The sequence below is a fragment of the Phyllobates terribilis genome, unplaced genomic scaffold (genome assembly GCF_046119375.1).
Source record: "Phyllobates terribilis strain yellow unplaced genomic scaffold, ASM4611937v1 Scaffold_4__5_contigs__length_816908805, whole genome shotgun sequence".
NCBI classification, from domain to species: Eukaryota; Metazoa; Chordata; class Amphibia; order Anura; family Dendrobatidae; genus Phyllobates; species Phyllobates terribilis.
In genome coordinates, this window is record NW_027362764.1 from 434,480,246 (window position 1) to 434,496,008 (window position 15,763).

The 15,763-nt window shown below is 40.7% G+C and overlaps 1 protein-coding gene across 1 annotated transcript in view; it reads right to left on the reverse strand.

Annotated features, from left to right (window-relative positions):
* CDH12 (cadherin 12) overlaps positions 1–15,763 on the reverse strand; it is a 1,546,793-nt gene that overhangs the window by 111,939 nt on the left and 1,419,091 nt on the right. The gene's annotated exons all lie outside the window — the stretch shown is intronic.

Here is a 15,763-nt window from a genome sequence, read left to right on the forward strand (position 1 = left end):
TCATCTGATCAGCAATGCAATGGCTGACAAAATTGCTTTGAATACTTTATATACCAAAAATGACTGAAACAAACCTTTCAAAAGTACTTTCAATTAGGTCTCTTCTTTTCTGTCTAACTTGCTCTCCATTGATATTAAATGTAATCCATCTGTAGCAGCTGCTTAGAAGCCAAGATGGATAACAGGAGATGTAACAGGTCTTCATCTCAGCTCCTGTTCTGTCTGTAAGATTGGATACAGACATAACAGAGAGGCAGGCTTTACGTTTGGGGCAGGTAAACCATTGGATAATGGCAGACGCAGCGCAATGTACAGTACAGACCAAAAGTTTGGACAAAGCTTCACATTTAAAGATTTTTCTGTATTTTCATGACTTTGAAAATTGTACATTCACACTGAAGGCATCAAACCTAAGAATTAACACATGTGGAATTATATACTTAACAAAAAAGTGGGAAACAACTGAAAATATGTCTTATATTCTAGGTTCTTCAAAGTAGCCACCTTTTGCTTTGATGACTGCTTTGTACACTCTTGGCATTCTCTTGATGAGCTTCAAGAGGAAGTCACCGGAAATGGTTTTCACTTCACAGGTGTGCCCTGTCATGTTTAATAAGTGGGATTTCTTGCCTTAAAAATGGGGTTGGGACCATCAGTTGTGTTGTGCAGAAGTCTGGTGGATACACAGCTGATAGTCCTACTGAATAGACTGTTAGAATTTGTATTATGGCAAGAAAAAAGCAGCTAAGTAAACAAAAATGAGTGGCCATCATAACTTTAAGAAATGAAGGTCAGTCAGTCTGAAAAATTGGGCAAACTTTGAATGTGTCTCCAAGTGCAGTTGCAAAAAACATCAAGCGCTACAAAGAAACTGGCTGACATGAGGACCGCCTTAGGAAAGGAAGACCAAGAGTCACCTCTGCATCTGAGGATAAGTTTATCCGAGTCATCAGCCTCAGAAACCACTGCTAAGGACAGGCAACAAGCAGAAGAGACTTGTTTGGGTTAAAGAACACAAGGAATGGACATTAGACCAGTGGAAATCTGTGCTTTGGTCTGATGAGTCCAAATTTGAGATCTTTGGTTCCAACCACCGTGTCTTTGTGCCACGCAGAAAAGGTGAACAGATGGACTCTACATGCCTGGTTCCCACCGTGAAGCATGGAGGAGGAGGTGTGTGGTGTGGGCATTCTTTGCTGGTGACACTGTTGGGGATTTATTCAAAATTGAAGGCATACTGAACCAGCATGGCTACCACAGCATCTTGCGGCGGCATGCTATTCCATCCGGTTTGCTTTTAGTTGGACCATCATTTATTTTTCAACAGGACAATGACCCCAAACACACCTCCAGGCTGTGTAAGGGCTATTTGACCAAGAAGGAGAGTGATGGGGTGCTACGCCAGATGACCTGGCCTCCACAGTCACCAGACCTGAACCCAATCGAGATGGTTGGGGTGAGCTGGACCGCAGAGTGAAGGCAAAAGGGACAACAAGTGCTAAGCATCTCTGGGAACTCCTTCAAGATTGTTGGAAGACCATTTCCGGTGACTACCTCTTGAAGCTCATCAAGAGAATGCCAAGAGTGTGCAAAGCAGTCATCAAAGAAAAAGGTGGCTACTTTGAAGAATCTAGAATATAAGACATAGTTTCACACTTTTTTGTTAAGTATATAATTCCACATGTGTTAATTCATAGTTTTGATGCCTTCAATGTGAATGTACAATTTTCAAGGTCATGAAAATACAGAAAAATATTTAAATGAGACGATGTGTCCAAATTTTTGGTCTGTACTGTATGCTGTCAAGTGAATGAAAGGAAGTTCAAGCACCTATAGTGATGGCAGAATGCTGATGAAAAAATGCACACCTCCTAATAAAAAACTGATGCATTTATACATTTGCATGAATGCTTTTCATCTATTTTACCTTTTGACTTTGATAAAACAGTATAAAAATGCATTTGCAGCTTAGCTATGCCAAATTTCCTTGTTTTTTTTGTATGAAGAAAAGAAATTTCACACATTTTTTGATACATAGACATAATAGTTCACTTTCAGATAGTTTTCAGTTTAAGAATAAAAGTTTATGATGTATAATTAAAAAAATCTCATTCATTTTATTTAAGTATGACTTTGATTAATATAAAACCTTTGTCCATAGGTAATTCATTAATTAGTGGTGGACAGGGAGGGGAGTAAGGTAAATATGCTTTTTTTTATGGTATTTTTACCCCTCTAAAATCCATCGAAATGGTTACCATCTGCCACTATGCTAAATTCACACAAAGCAAATCAGAAAAAAAATTGAACTTGAATAAATCTGTTTCTGTTCTGTAAAATTTGAAGAAAACTCGATTTGCTTCAAACCGATTCACTCATTTCTACATAACAGCGATTTTAAGTTATTATTATTTTATGTTCAACCTACACAAGAAAATTACCAACATATTAAGTAGCCATTTTATGTGTATTTACTCAGTATGTATTAATTACTTTTAACTCCTTTATGACGACATCAGTAATAGTACGTAGCTGCACCCTGGGCCTTATGGACCAGCTACGTACTATTATGCGCAGTCTTTAATGCAGCACCGCGACCAAAGTCGCGGTGATCGCATTAAATTTACGGCGCCATCTTACCTCCGGGTAGATGATGTCGTCATCCCGTGGGTTGGCGCCGCCCCCCCGATGCCAAGATCGCTGTGATTGGCTGTTCAATTCTGACCAGCCAATCACAGCATTTCTCACTGTTTCCGGCAATCAGATTGCCAGAAACAGTGATGTACAGCCTAGGATCAGAGCTCCTAAGAGCATCGATCCTTGGCTGTTGCTAGGAGACCGCAGCCCTGGCCCAAACTCGCTATAATTGGTGCGATCGCCGATCACATCGATCGCACCGATCATAGCGGGACCGCGCGGTAACCGGGCGGTCATGGGGCGGTGACCGGTTTGGGACCTGCCGGTCACCTCCCTGTGACCCCCTGTGAAGTGATAAGAGGCCCAGACAGCTCTGATTGGAGCAATCAATGATGACATTGATTGCTCCAATCAGAGTACTTTAATGCAGGTGACAGGGCGGTCACAGGGAGGTGTCACCTCCAGGCTCCGATCTCCAGCTTCTGCTCAGGTCTGCTGCTGATCCTGCAGCTGATTCTGCTGCTGATGAAAGAAGAATAGAGATGACTTTGGTAAGTCCATCTCTGATCTCCCCTCATCCACCGCAGTCCCCCTCTCAACCTCTCAATCTTTTTACCCCTCTTCTCACCCTAATCCCCCTCCCCTCAGTTCATTTTTTTTTTTGTGCGTCCTGCAGCGGCCGAGCGCTGACCAGTGACTACGTCACTGATCAACCCCCGTGCTCGCTGTTTTTCAAGACTTTATTTTTTCCCTGTCAATTCTTTCTCCCCCCCACTTTGCACCACTTCTGTGAGAGCATCCAACAGCCGCCGATCAGCACCCCTCACTTTTTTTTTCACTAACCATTTTTCTTTTCTAGAGGGCGGTCTCACTGTCCGATTTTGTGCCATGCTGGGCCATGAGGTGCCATAGAAGCATGTGACACCACAATCGCCGCTCCTGCTCCTGCTACAGAAGACATCTGACAGAAGACATCTGACAGACGACAACTGTAAGTAGGATTTTTTGATACCTCCTCATCCACCCCAATCCCCCTCTCCCTCTTCCCCCCCGTTCCCATCCCCCTTTCTGCCACCAAGTGCTGATCATTACTTGATCAGTACTTGATCACTTGACTGTTGAACGTTTCTTTTTTGTGCTTCCTGCAGCGGCCGAACGCTTATCAGTGACCACTGATCGCTGATCCGCACTCGTGCTCGCTGTTTTACACAGCCTCGTCCTTTGCACCACATCTGCGCGCACATCCAGCAGCCGCCGAGCATTAATCGGTGACATAGTTCACGGATCCGCACTCGTGCTCGCTGTTTGCACCACCTATGGTTTTTCCATTTTTTTTTCTTTTTTTTTTTCAGAAAAAAAAGGTTACACCCAAGCACACTGACACACACACTCTAAATAAAGTACTGACACACACGCATCACATACATAACAAAAAAATGTCCCGCTCATCCCAAACTCACTATTCAGCAGAGGAGGCATATGCTTTCCTTGCCTCCGACACTGACAGCGAGGGCGATGATCCAACATTTCTTTATTTTTCAGACTCCTCGTCGTCTTCCTCCTCCTCTTCCTCCTCAGATGCTTCTGGACCACCACGCAGTCGCCCCAGGAGAAAAGATGAACCAGCGTCCCCCACTACTGACCCCGTATGGACCTCGCCCCCTGAAAATTATGAGCCACTGATTCCAGATTTCATGGCAGAATCAGGAATCAAGTTTGACACCACTGGCCTCACAGAAATTTACTTTTTCAAAGTCTTTTTCTCTGAGGATTTAATAAACCTCATGGTGGGCCAAACTAATTTGTATGCTCATCAATTTTTGGAACAAAACCCCTCTTTATCATTTTCTAACTGGTCTCCCGTAGACACAGAAGAAATGATGGAATTTTGGGGCTTGCTCCTTCATATGGGGATCCTGAAGAAGCCAGAAGTTCGGAAATAGGGGATTGTTGACGTTTTGTATAACACTCCAGTGTTCCGAATGGTCATGTCCCAGACACATTTTGAGGCCATCCACAAGTTCTTGCATTACAACAATAAAGCAAGGTGTCCTGCACGTGATAACCGGAACTTTGATTGTCTTTTCAAATTTCGGCCGGTCATCGAACACTACAACAACAAGTTTGCTGAAGTGTACATGCCCCAAAGGGACATCTGTGTGGATGAGTCCTTAATTTCTTTTAAGTGGCAGCTTGAATGCCAGCAGTACCTGCCATGTATGGAATCAAGCTGTATAAACTTTGTGAGAGTACCTCAGGGTACACTCACAAGTTTAGAGTTTACAAAGGGAAGGACTCCCAGATTGAACCCCCTGAATGCCCCCTGTTCTGGGAGTGAGTGGGGAAATTGAGTGGGATTTGGTGCACCCACTGCTGGATAAAGGTTATCACCTGTATGTGGATAACTTTTATACCAGTGTCCCTCTCTTCAAGTCCCTCTCTGTGCGACGCACTGCAGCCTGTGGTACTGTCCGCAAAAATCAGAAAGGCCTCCCAAAGATGCTAATTGGGCAGCTGCTCAGAAGGGGTGAGAGCAGAGCCCAATGTAGTGACCACCTGTTGGTGGCCAAGTACAAGGACAAGAGGGATGTAATTTTCTTGACCACCATACATGGTGATGGCAGCACCGTCAGCACTGTACGAGGTTCCACTACACAGCTTGTCAAACCAGACTGTGCAGTGGGGTACAAGAGTACATGGGGGGAGTTGATCTCTCTGATCAAGTCCTCCAACCATACAGTGCTCTGAGAAAGGCCAAGGTATGGTATAAGAAGCTGGCCATGCACCTCATTCAGATGGCAATGCACAACGCTTTCCTTCTGTCACAATGTGCAGGCCAGACTTCTACGTCGTACCTTAACTTCCAGGAGACAGTTATCCAGGCCCTGATATTTGGCAGCAGTGACGGAGCGGGCCCCAGTACTTCTGGAGCTGAAGGATCTTGAATTGTACCAGGCCAGCATTTCCCAAGTGAGGTCCCTCAAACAGGAAAAAAAGGTAAGTCACAAAAGAGGTGCCTAGTGTGTTCCAAAAGGGGAATACGCAAGGACACCACTTACCAATGCGACTCCTGCCCTGACAAATCTGGCCTGTGCATGAAAGAATACTTCAAAAGGTACCATACTTCCATGCACTACTAAATTAATTTCTGTTTTATGACAACCTGACAAACACTACAAAACTGATTTAGTGTTCGTCAGGTTGTCATACGTCAGTTCTGTAGTGTTCGTCAGCTTGTCCTACACAACTGACGCATAACACTACATTATAAAGTTCACAAATCAGGTATCAGTTCCAAAAAGGGGGCACTTATTGGGCATTTCCACTGTTTAGGCACATCAGGGGCTCTGAGAACGTGACATGACGCCCGCAGACCGTTCCATCAAAGTCTTCATTCCAAGGCATCACTCCTTCCCTTCCGAGCCCTGACATGCTCCCAAACAGTAGTTTTCACCAACACATTGGGTATCAGTGTACTCAGGAGAAATTGGACAACAGATATGAAGTCCACTTTCTCCTGTTACCATTGTGAAAAAATTTTTTTTTAACATTTTTGTGGAAAAAATGTTTTTTTTATTTTCACAAGTCAACATTTTAATTTTCTGTGAAGCACCTGGGGGTTCAAGGTGCTCACAACACATCTAGATAAATTCAATGGGGCGTCTAGTTTCTAAAAAGAGGGCACTTGCTGGGTATTTCCACTGTTTAGGCACATCAGAGGCATTGAGAATGTGACATGACGCCCACAGACCATTCCATCAAAGTCTGCATTCCAAAGTATCACTCCCTCCCTTCCGAGCCCTGCCGTGCACCCAAAAAATGGCTTTCCCCCAAATATTGGGTATCTCTGTACTCAGGAGAAATTGCACAACAACTTTTTGGGGTCCAATTTCTCCTGTTCCCCTCGTGAAAATAAAAAAATTGCGGCTAGAGAATCGTTTTAGTGGAAAAAAAGTGATTTTTTTTCATGGCTTTACGTTCCAAAGTTTTGTGAAACACTTGGGGGTCCAAATTGCTCACCACACATCAAAGTAAGTTCCTTAAGGGGTCTAGTTTCCAAAATGGGGTCACTTGTGGGGGATTTCTACTGTTTAGTCACATCAGCGGCTCTCCAAATGCAACATGGCGTCTGCTGTCAATTCCAGAGAGTTTTGCCTTGAAAAGGTAAAAGCGTGCTCCTTCCCTTCCAAGCCCTGCCATGCGCCCAAACAATGGCTTTCCCCCACATATGGGATATCAGCGTACTCAGGAGAAATTTCACGACAACTTTTGAGGTCCAATTTCTCCTGTTACCCTTGTGAAAATAAAAAAAATTGGTCTAAAGTAAAATTTTAGTGAAAAAAAGTTAAATGTTAATTTTTTCCTTTCATGTTCAATTAATTGGTGTGAAGCACATGAAGGGTTAATAAACTTCTAGAATGTGGTTTTGAGCACCTTGAGGTGTGCAGTTTTTATAAGGGTGTCACTTTTTGTTTTTTTCTGTCATCAAGACCCTTCAAAGTCACTTCAAATGTGATGTGGTCTCTAAACAAAGGTTATGTAAATTTTGTTGTAAAAATGAGAAATCGCTGGTCAACTTTTAACCCTTATAGCTCCCTAGTAAAAAAAAAAATTGCTTCCAAAATTGTGCTGATGTAAAGTAGACATGTGGGAAATGTTATTTAATAACTATTTTGTGCGATATATCTCTCTGATTTAAGGGCATAACAATTCAAATTTTAAAAATTTCTACATTTTCCAAATTTTTGCCAAATTTTTGTTTTTTTCACAAATAAACGCAAGTGATATCGAAGAAATTTTATCACTATCATGAAGTACAATATGTCACGAAAAAACGTTCTCAGAATCAGTCCGTTGAAGCATTCCAGATTAAATACCTCATAAAGTGACAGTGGTCAGAATTGTAAAAATTTGCCCGGTCATTAACGTGCAAACCACCCTCAGGTGTAAAGGGGTTAAATACAAAATCTCATGATCCATGGCATATTTTCGATTGAATATAATAGGTAGTCAGAGAAAAAAATACCCTGGGCCCTACATAACTAGCTTCATAGGGCTAAAATGAGACAGAAGCACATTAGATTTAAAAACTGTAACTTAAGACATGAACTGTTATTCTATCAAATATTAACATTTGTCTGTAAATCCAATTTCTAAAATGAGCTATAAATTATTAAGTATCAATATTTACAACTATTTATAGAAAGATGGAAAATAAAAATTAAGTCTATTCAGTTCTCAGGATATTCAAGTGATGTATTCACTATGCTTCATCCGGAAAGTGTTTCCTACTCAAATTGTCTCATCTAAGACCTAGTCAAACTCGTCATATGTGGCAGAACTGGCAAATTTGTACAACTTTGGTGTTAATCAAGCTGATGTGTTTGGAGATCTGTCTCCCAAATTCTTGTAATGCCTTTCCAAAATTCAGTTTAGGGCACTTGTATCTTATTGTGTTAACCACATCTTCTTTTGATGCACCTAGTAGCCAAATGGCAATTGTGTACAAGCACAGTAGCAAAGTTATTCATATTTATACAGTAGATTTATTGTGAGAAGGTCACTGGTAAAGTACTGGAGGGGAGATATGTATCTCACAGCCTCAGTGATATGAACCAAACCTGGAAAAAGGCTCCAGCATACTAAGTGCTGAGAGGGGTTAATCGGACATATTAACAGCTGGGTTTTTGTGGACAGCTGAAGAGTGTGTGGGAGGCAGTTTACTCTACATCCACTCCAGGGTGTGGTAAAGAGGCTAAATGTGGAGCATTTAGACTCATTCAGTGTTCGGTGTGTCTGGAGATGAGATATCCAGAGCTGTTCTTGTGCTAAAGATAGCTCAACTGTGTTTTTTTCCCTGAGCGAGTGGTTCCTTGCAGCCACACCGACTGTACTGTCTGCTATTTTTTTGTTCCCGTAATGCCAGAAGGGCCATGTTTTATTCACTTAACTTTGCACTGGTTTATGCAGTTTGTTTTTAATAAACCAGTTGAAAACTTAAATGGAAAGTGTTCCTTTGAATATACTTGGATCAGCTAAGTGAGCCGAGCCGATACACCAATATAAATATATAAATATATATATATATATATATATATATATATATATATATATATATATACATATCTTTTTTTTTATTTCACTCCCTTATATAGTGCCATTAATTCCACAAAACTTTACAGACATTATCATCACTGTCCCCATTGGGGCTGAATATCTAAATTCTCTATCTGTATGTCTTTGAAGTGTGGAAGGAAACTGGGGTACCAAGAGGAAACTCACGCAAACACAGGGAAAACATAAAAACAATATATATGTATAATCTACTGTATATCTGTGGCAACTGTATCAGTGCCCACACTCCCTGCCTCTATTTTTGCTTCACAGGGCAACACCTCTAGTTCTGTGTCTTCTGGGACTTTTAGTTCTGTCCAAGCTGGGAGATCAAGAGTTCATTTATTTCAATGTTTGCTCCATGTTGTGTTGCCTGTGTGTGGCTGCAAGCTATTTAAGCTCCTGAAGTGTTGCTATCCATAAAGTTATAATTTGACAAGTTTCTGTCAATTTAGGTGCATTACTATATTGCCAGTGGATATTCCTGATTTTGACCTTGGCTCATTCATTGACTAAGCTTCTCCTTAATATCCCTATACCGACCTCCTGGTTCTGACTGGGTTACCAGACCATTCTCTTCCCTTTGGTTTGCTTCTCTGAACAGCAGTCCTTCCATGAAAGCAATCCAGTGGACCCCATTGTAAAATCAGATTCTTGTACAGGTGTTAAAGGGTGAACTTTGGGATTTCTATGGTATCTGCCATATGTAGTGGCTTATGCCAAGTGTGTCCTAGGTAGCCCTTTGTGAGCTTTTTGACAAACCTAACAATATTCATTTCTTTCTGGATAGCATGCCAAGTAATTACAGTAAGCATGGTATTGCAAGGAAAAATGTGTCATTTTTTTGCGTGATATATTTGCAATATCTATTTGCACTTTATCTAATTTGAAATAATGCAGCTTATATGATATAATAATGCAGCTTATATGACTATCAATGTAGAATTTTTTATGCATTGGAGTACATTTTTCCTCAGCATATTACATAGTAATGAGTTTTTCTCAGAATAAGGATAAAAATGTAATCATATAAATTGTTTACATCCGCAGCTTTTTCCATATTTCACAATTTATAAAATCAATTCTATAGACGGCTCTATGCATTAAAGTAGCAATAAATTTGTAGCTCTAGCCATGCAAGTTACCATTATCAGTAAGGAACTTCATATTGCAATAAGTAATACTTCTATAGGCAGTGGTACAGTAAGCTGCCATTAGCAATTCTGCTGTTAAAGGAGTCTTTAGACCTTTCAGCTTATTTTTCTATAAGTGATTCTGTACTGGATTGTTGATAAATTAGTCTCCTTTTTTTGTCAGTGTCTGTTGACTATATACATTCTCCTCTTCTTGGCTAGGCAGCTTTTACTCGGCATAGAGTACAGACCAAAAGTTTGGACAGACCTTCTCATTTAAAGATTTTTCTGTATTTTCATGACTATGAAAATTGTACATTCACACTGAAGGCATCAAAACTATGAATTAACATATGTGGAATTATATATTTAACAAAAAATGTGAAACAACTGAAAATATGTCTTATATTCTAGGTTCTTCAAATTAGCCACCTATTGCTTTGATGACTGCTTTGCACACTCTTGGCATTCTCTTGATGAGCTTCAAGAGGTAGTCACCGGAAATAGTCTTCCAACAATCTTGAAGGAGTTCCCAGAGATGCTTAGCACTTGTTGGCTCTTTTGCCTTCACTCTGCCGTCCAGCTCAACCCAAACCATCTCGATTGGGTTCAGGTTTGGTGACTGTGGAGGCCAGGTCATCTGGCGTAGCACCCCTTCACTCTCCTTCTTGGTCAAATAGCCCTTACACAGCCTGGAGATGTGTTTGGGGTCATTGTCCTATTGAAAAATAAATGATGGTCCAACTAAACGCAAACCGGATGGAATAGCATGCCGCCGCAAGATGCTGTGGTAGCCATACTGGTTCAGTATGCCTTTAATTTTGAATAAATCACCCACAGTGTCACCAGCAAAGCACCCCCACACCATCACACCTCCTCCTCCAAGCTTCACGTTGGGAACCAGGCATGTAGAGTCCATCCGTTCACCTTTTCTGCATTGCACAAAGACAAGGTGGTTGGAACCAAAGATCTCAAATTTGGACTCATCAGGCCAAAGCACAGATTTCCACTGGTCTAAACAAGTCTCTTCTGCTTGTTACCTGTCCTTAACAGTGGTTTCCTAGCAGCTATTTTACCATGAAGGCCTGCTGCACAAAGTCTCCTCTTAACAGTTGTTGAAGAGATGTGTCTGCGGCTAGAACTCTGTGTGGCATTGACCTGGTCTCTAATCTGAGCTGCTGTTAACCTGCGATTTCTGAGGCTCGTGACTCGGATAAACTTATCCTCAGAAAAAGAGGTGACTCTTGGTCTTCATTTCCTGGGGCGGTCCTCATGTGAGCCAGTTTCTTTGTAGCGCTTGATGGTTTTTGCAACTGCACTTGGGGACACTTTCTAAGTTTGCCCAATTTTTCAGACTGACTGACCTTCATTTCTTAAAGTAATGATGGCCACTCGTTTTTCTTTACTAAGCTGCTTTTTTCTTGACATAATACAAATTATAACAGTTTATTCAGTAGGACTATCAGCTGTGTATCCACCAGACCTCTGCACAACACAACTGATGGTCCCAACCCCATTTATAAGTCAAGAAATCCCACTTATTAAACCTGACAGGGTACACCTGTGAAGTGAAAACCATTTCCAGTGACTACCTCTTGAAGCTCATCAAGAGAATGTCAAGAGTGTGAAAAGCAGTCATCAAAGCAAAAGGTGGCTACTTTGTAGAACCTAGAATATAAGACATATTTTCAGTTCTTTCACATTTTTTTGTTAAGTATATAATTCCAAGTGAGTTAATTCATAGTTTTGATGCTTTCAGTGTGAATGTACAATTTTCATAGTCATGAAAATACAGAAAAATCTTTAAAGGAGAAGGTGTGTCTAAACTTTTGGTCTGTACTGTATGTGGCAGTACTGGCAAATTTGTACAGCTTTGGGTTTAATCGAGCTGATGTGTTTGGAGATCAGTCTCAAAAATTCTTGTATTGTCTTTCCAAAATTCAGGGCACTTGTATCTTTCTGTGTTAACCACACCTTCTTTTAATGTACCTAGTAGCAAAATGGCAACTGTGTAGTAGCACAGTAGCAAAGTTATTCATATTTATACAGTGTATATATATATATATATTTATTTACATTTTGTAAGAAGGTTGCTTTTAAAGTATTTTTTTGGGCGGAGTTATGTATCACTTAGGATGATAGCCTCAGTGATATGAACCTTGAAAAATGTTCCTGCACACTTAGTGCTGAGAGGGGTTAATCAGCCGTATTAAGGACTGGGTTTTTGTGGACAGCTGAAGAGTGGGTGGGAGGCTGTTATCCATATCTGCACCCCAGGGTGTGGTCCAGAGGCTAAATGTGAAGCCTTTAGACTCATTCAGCATTCGGTATGCCTGGAGATGAGATATCCAGAACTGTGCTCGTGCTAAAGATAGCTCAACTGTGTTTTTTCCCTGAGTGGACAGATGTCAGCAGCCACACCGATGTACTGTGGCTATTTTGTTGCTCCCATTATGCCAGAAGGACCGTGTTTTATTCACTTAGCTTTGCACTAGTTTATGCATTTTTTTTAATAAACCACTTGAAAACTTAAATGGAAAGTGTTCCTATTAATACCTCTTGGAGCAGCTAAGTGAGCCTATCCACCACAATATATATATATATATATATATATATATATATATATATATATTTTATTTTATTCACTTATGTAGCACCATTAATTCCACCGCACTTTGCAGACATTATTGGCACAGTCCCCATTGGGGCTCACAATCTATTCCCTATCAGTATGTCTTTGAATTGTGGGAGGAAACCAGTTTGCTCCTCTGGACAGTAGTTCTTCTGTGAAAGCAATCCAGGGGACCCCGTTGTAGGACCAGATCTTTTAAAAGATGTAAAAGTGTGAAGCTCTGGGTTCCTTTGGTGTCTGCCATATGATTTGGCTTGTGCCAAGTCTGTTCTAGCTATCCTTTATGAGCCTGCGGCATCTGACAGACGTAACATTTCCTCCTGGACAACATGTCAAGTAATTACAGTAAGCCCATGGTATCACAAGCAAAAATTTGCCATTTTTAGTGTGATATATTTGCAATAACTAAATAATTTGCACTTTATCTTATTTAAAATAATGCAGCTTACTAAGGTATATGACTATCAATGTATATTTTTTTTTCTGCATTTTTTTTATAAAAATTGGATTATGTTTTTCCCCAGCATATTGCATGGTAATGAGTTTATCTCAGAATAAGGATAAAAATGTAATCATATAAATTGTTTACATTTGCAGCTTTTTCCATATTTCGCAATTTATGCCATCAATTCTATACCCTGCTCTATGCATTAAAGTAGCGATACATTTGGGGATATAGCCATGTAAATTACCATTATCAGTAAGGAACATCATATCGTAATAAGTAATCCTTCTATAGGCAGTGGTACAGTAAACTGCCATTAGCAATTCTGCTCTTAAAGGAGTTTTCAGACATTAAACTTATTTTTTATCACATATTCTATCCTGGATTGTTGATGAGCTAGTCTCCTTTTTTGGTCAGTATCTGTTGACTATTTATTTCTTTCCTTTTCCAGAATCATCATCCTCAAAACCAATGCTAGCACTACCCTGCCTGCACTCCTGTACTCCTCTTTGCCACCCACTTCATCCTCACCAAGGTTACAAACTATGCTTTTTATTTTTTATTAAAAAAAATCACAGACAGACAATATTTTTTTTGCTTATCAAATAATCACAGACAAACAATATTTTTTATGGACACATTGTAAAACCATAATAAATCATTATGATTGTAAGGGATATATTTTCTACAGCCCATTATTCTGCTATGAAGACAACAGCTGCATTCAATGGTAACTACAAAATGATGACAATTATGGTCAAAATAATCTGTATAAGTTTCTTCAACTTCAAAAAAAAATCACTGCTGCGTTAAATTTTTTTTGCAAATAGGGCAAAAAAGTGTCCTATTTTTACGGACTCTCCTATAATTTTTGAAAGGTTGGTAACCTTTACCCTCATTATCAGGGACTTTGTTCTATATTGCTCTACTTCAGTGCTGGATCATTGTCAGAGAATCTACTTTGAGTCTTCTTGTCCTCCTCATCCTCATTAGTACTGTAGAGCACAAATCACCTACACTGTGATCATTACATCCTTAAAACTACTACATTTATTACATGTTACTGTATGCTAACCTGCATTAGGATACGTGATCTGTTCCTTCTCTATCTGCCACATACAGTATGAATCCACTATATGCCCTCCTCACAGTATGATACCTCCACAACTTTTGCACAGCATATTTCCACACCTCAAATACAGTATGATTTCACCCCACAATCCTATGCTGCATGATGCCCACCACATCTTCCTCATTCAATATGATGCCACAACACCCTCATACAGCATAATACCCACACATTTCCCACATACAGTATGATGCCACCACATCTCCACCATACACCGTGATTCCCCTCATACAGTATGATGCCCTTACATCCCCCATATGGTATGATGCCACCACATCCCATCCACCCCACATAGTATAATGCTACCACATTCACATACAGTATACAGTATGATGCTATCACATCTTGCCATACAACATGATACCCCCACATCCCACCATACAGTATCATCAAACCACCTTTCCCATACAAAATGATGCCACTAAACTCCCCAATAATGTATATCACCACATCTCCCCCTCACTGTATGTTGTCATCAGATCCCCCCAACACAGCATGATTTCCCCACTGATCTTGTAAAATAATGGCACCATACCTGCAACATACATTTGTTGTCCCCACAGTGCTTGCCTCCCACACAGATTATGGTTCCCCCAGAGAAGTTTAAAGGTATAAGTGTCATTTACAGATGGCTTTCCTCTGCACTGTGCATTCGCCTGCTGAATGAAAATGAACAGCTTTCAGCATGCCTACGCATAGTTAGGCAGCTGGGACTTCGTTGTCAATTAACATTGACATTCGTTGACAGTGTAGAGTGGAAAGGAAGAAACCATCTCAGGAAGGAATATTGCTCCTAGGAGAAGTCATGTGACAGTTAACAGCAGGAGTAGATAGGTGGATTTGAGGAGACACAGATAGTTAGCCTCTATGTGTGGTTAGTCTGCAGGTTAGTAGCGTTCTGAACCTGCCCGGCGCTGGCACTCAGCCCCCCATTGCCAGGAGGAAATGGACTTTATTCCTTTCAGTAACGTTCAGGTTTCAGTCATGGCGCTGACATGGGATCAGTCACTGCTCTATATATAGGAAGCGGCAGCTGTAACCTCACCTCTGTCACTGACTGATAGCAGCTCAGCATTAGGGCTGCATGTCAGTCAATGCTGGGGGTGCTGTTACAGCCGCCGCTCTCTATACACAAAGCAATGACTGAACCCACGCCGTTGGCACCCCCGTGACTGAAACCCGAATGCTACCGGGAGGAGCAAAATTAATTTCCTCCCGGAAGAGGAGGTCTAAGTGCAAATGCCGGGCAGGTTCAGAACTCTGTTAACTTTCATATTAACCCCATATCTGCAGGTTAATAGCATTTTTTCACGTGACAGGTTCCTTTTAACTCCTTCATGTCATCAGCCCTGCCCCTGCCTGCCGGGAAAAGATGCGGGCTCAGAGTGTGAGTACACATCTTTTCCCTCACTTGATGGCTGATTTTATACCCCATTAAAAATAAAACAATAAAAAAAAATTAAAAATACAATCGGCAATACCAAATACACATATTTGGTATTGCCGATTTCAGAAATGTCTGATCTATCAAGATATATAATAAATTAATCTGATCAGTAAATGGCGTAACAAGCAGAAAAAAAAAAATGCAAAAATTACATTTTTTTGGTCGCTGCAACATTGCAATAAAATACATTAAGTGATGATCAAATTATTGTATCTATCCATGACTG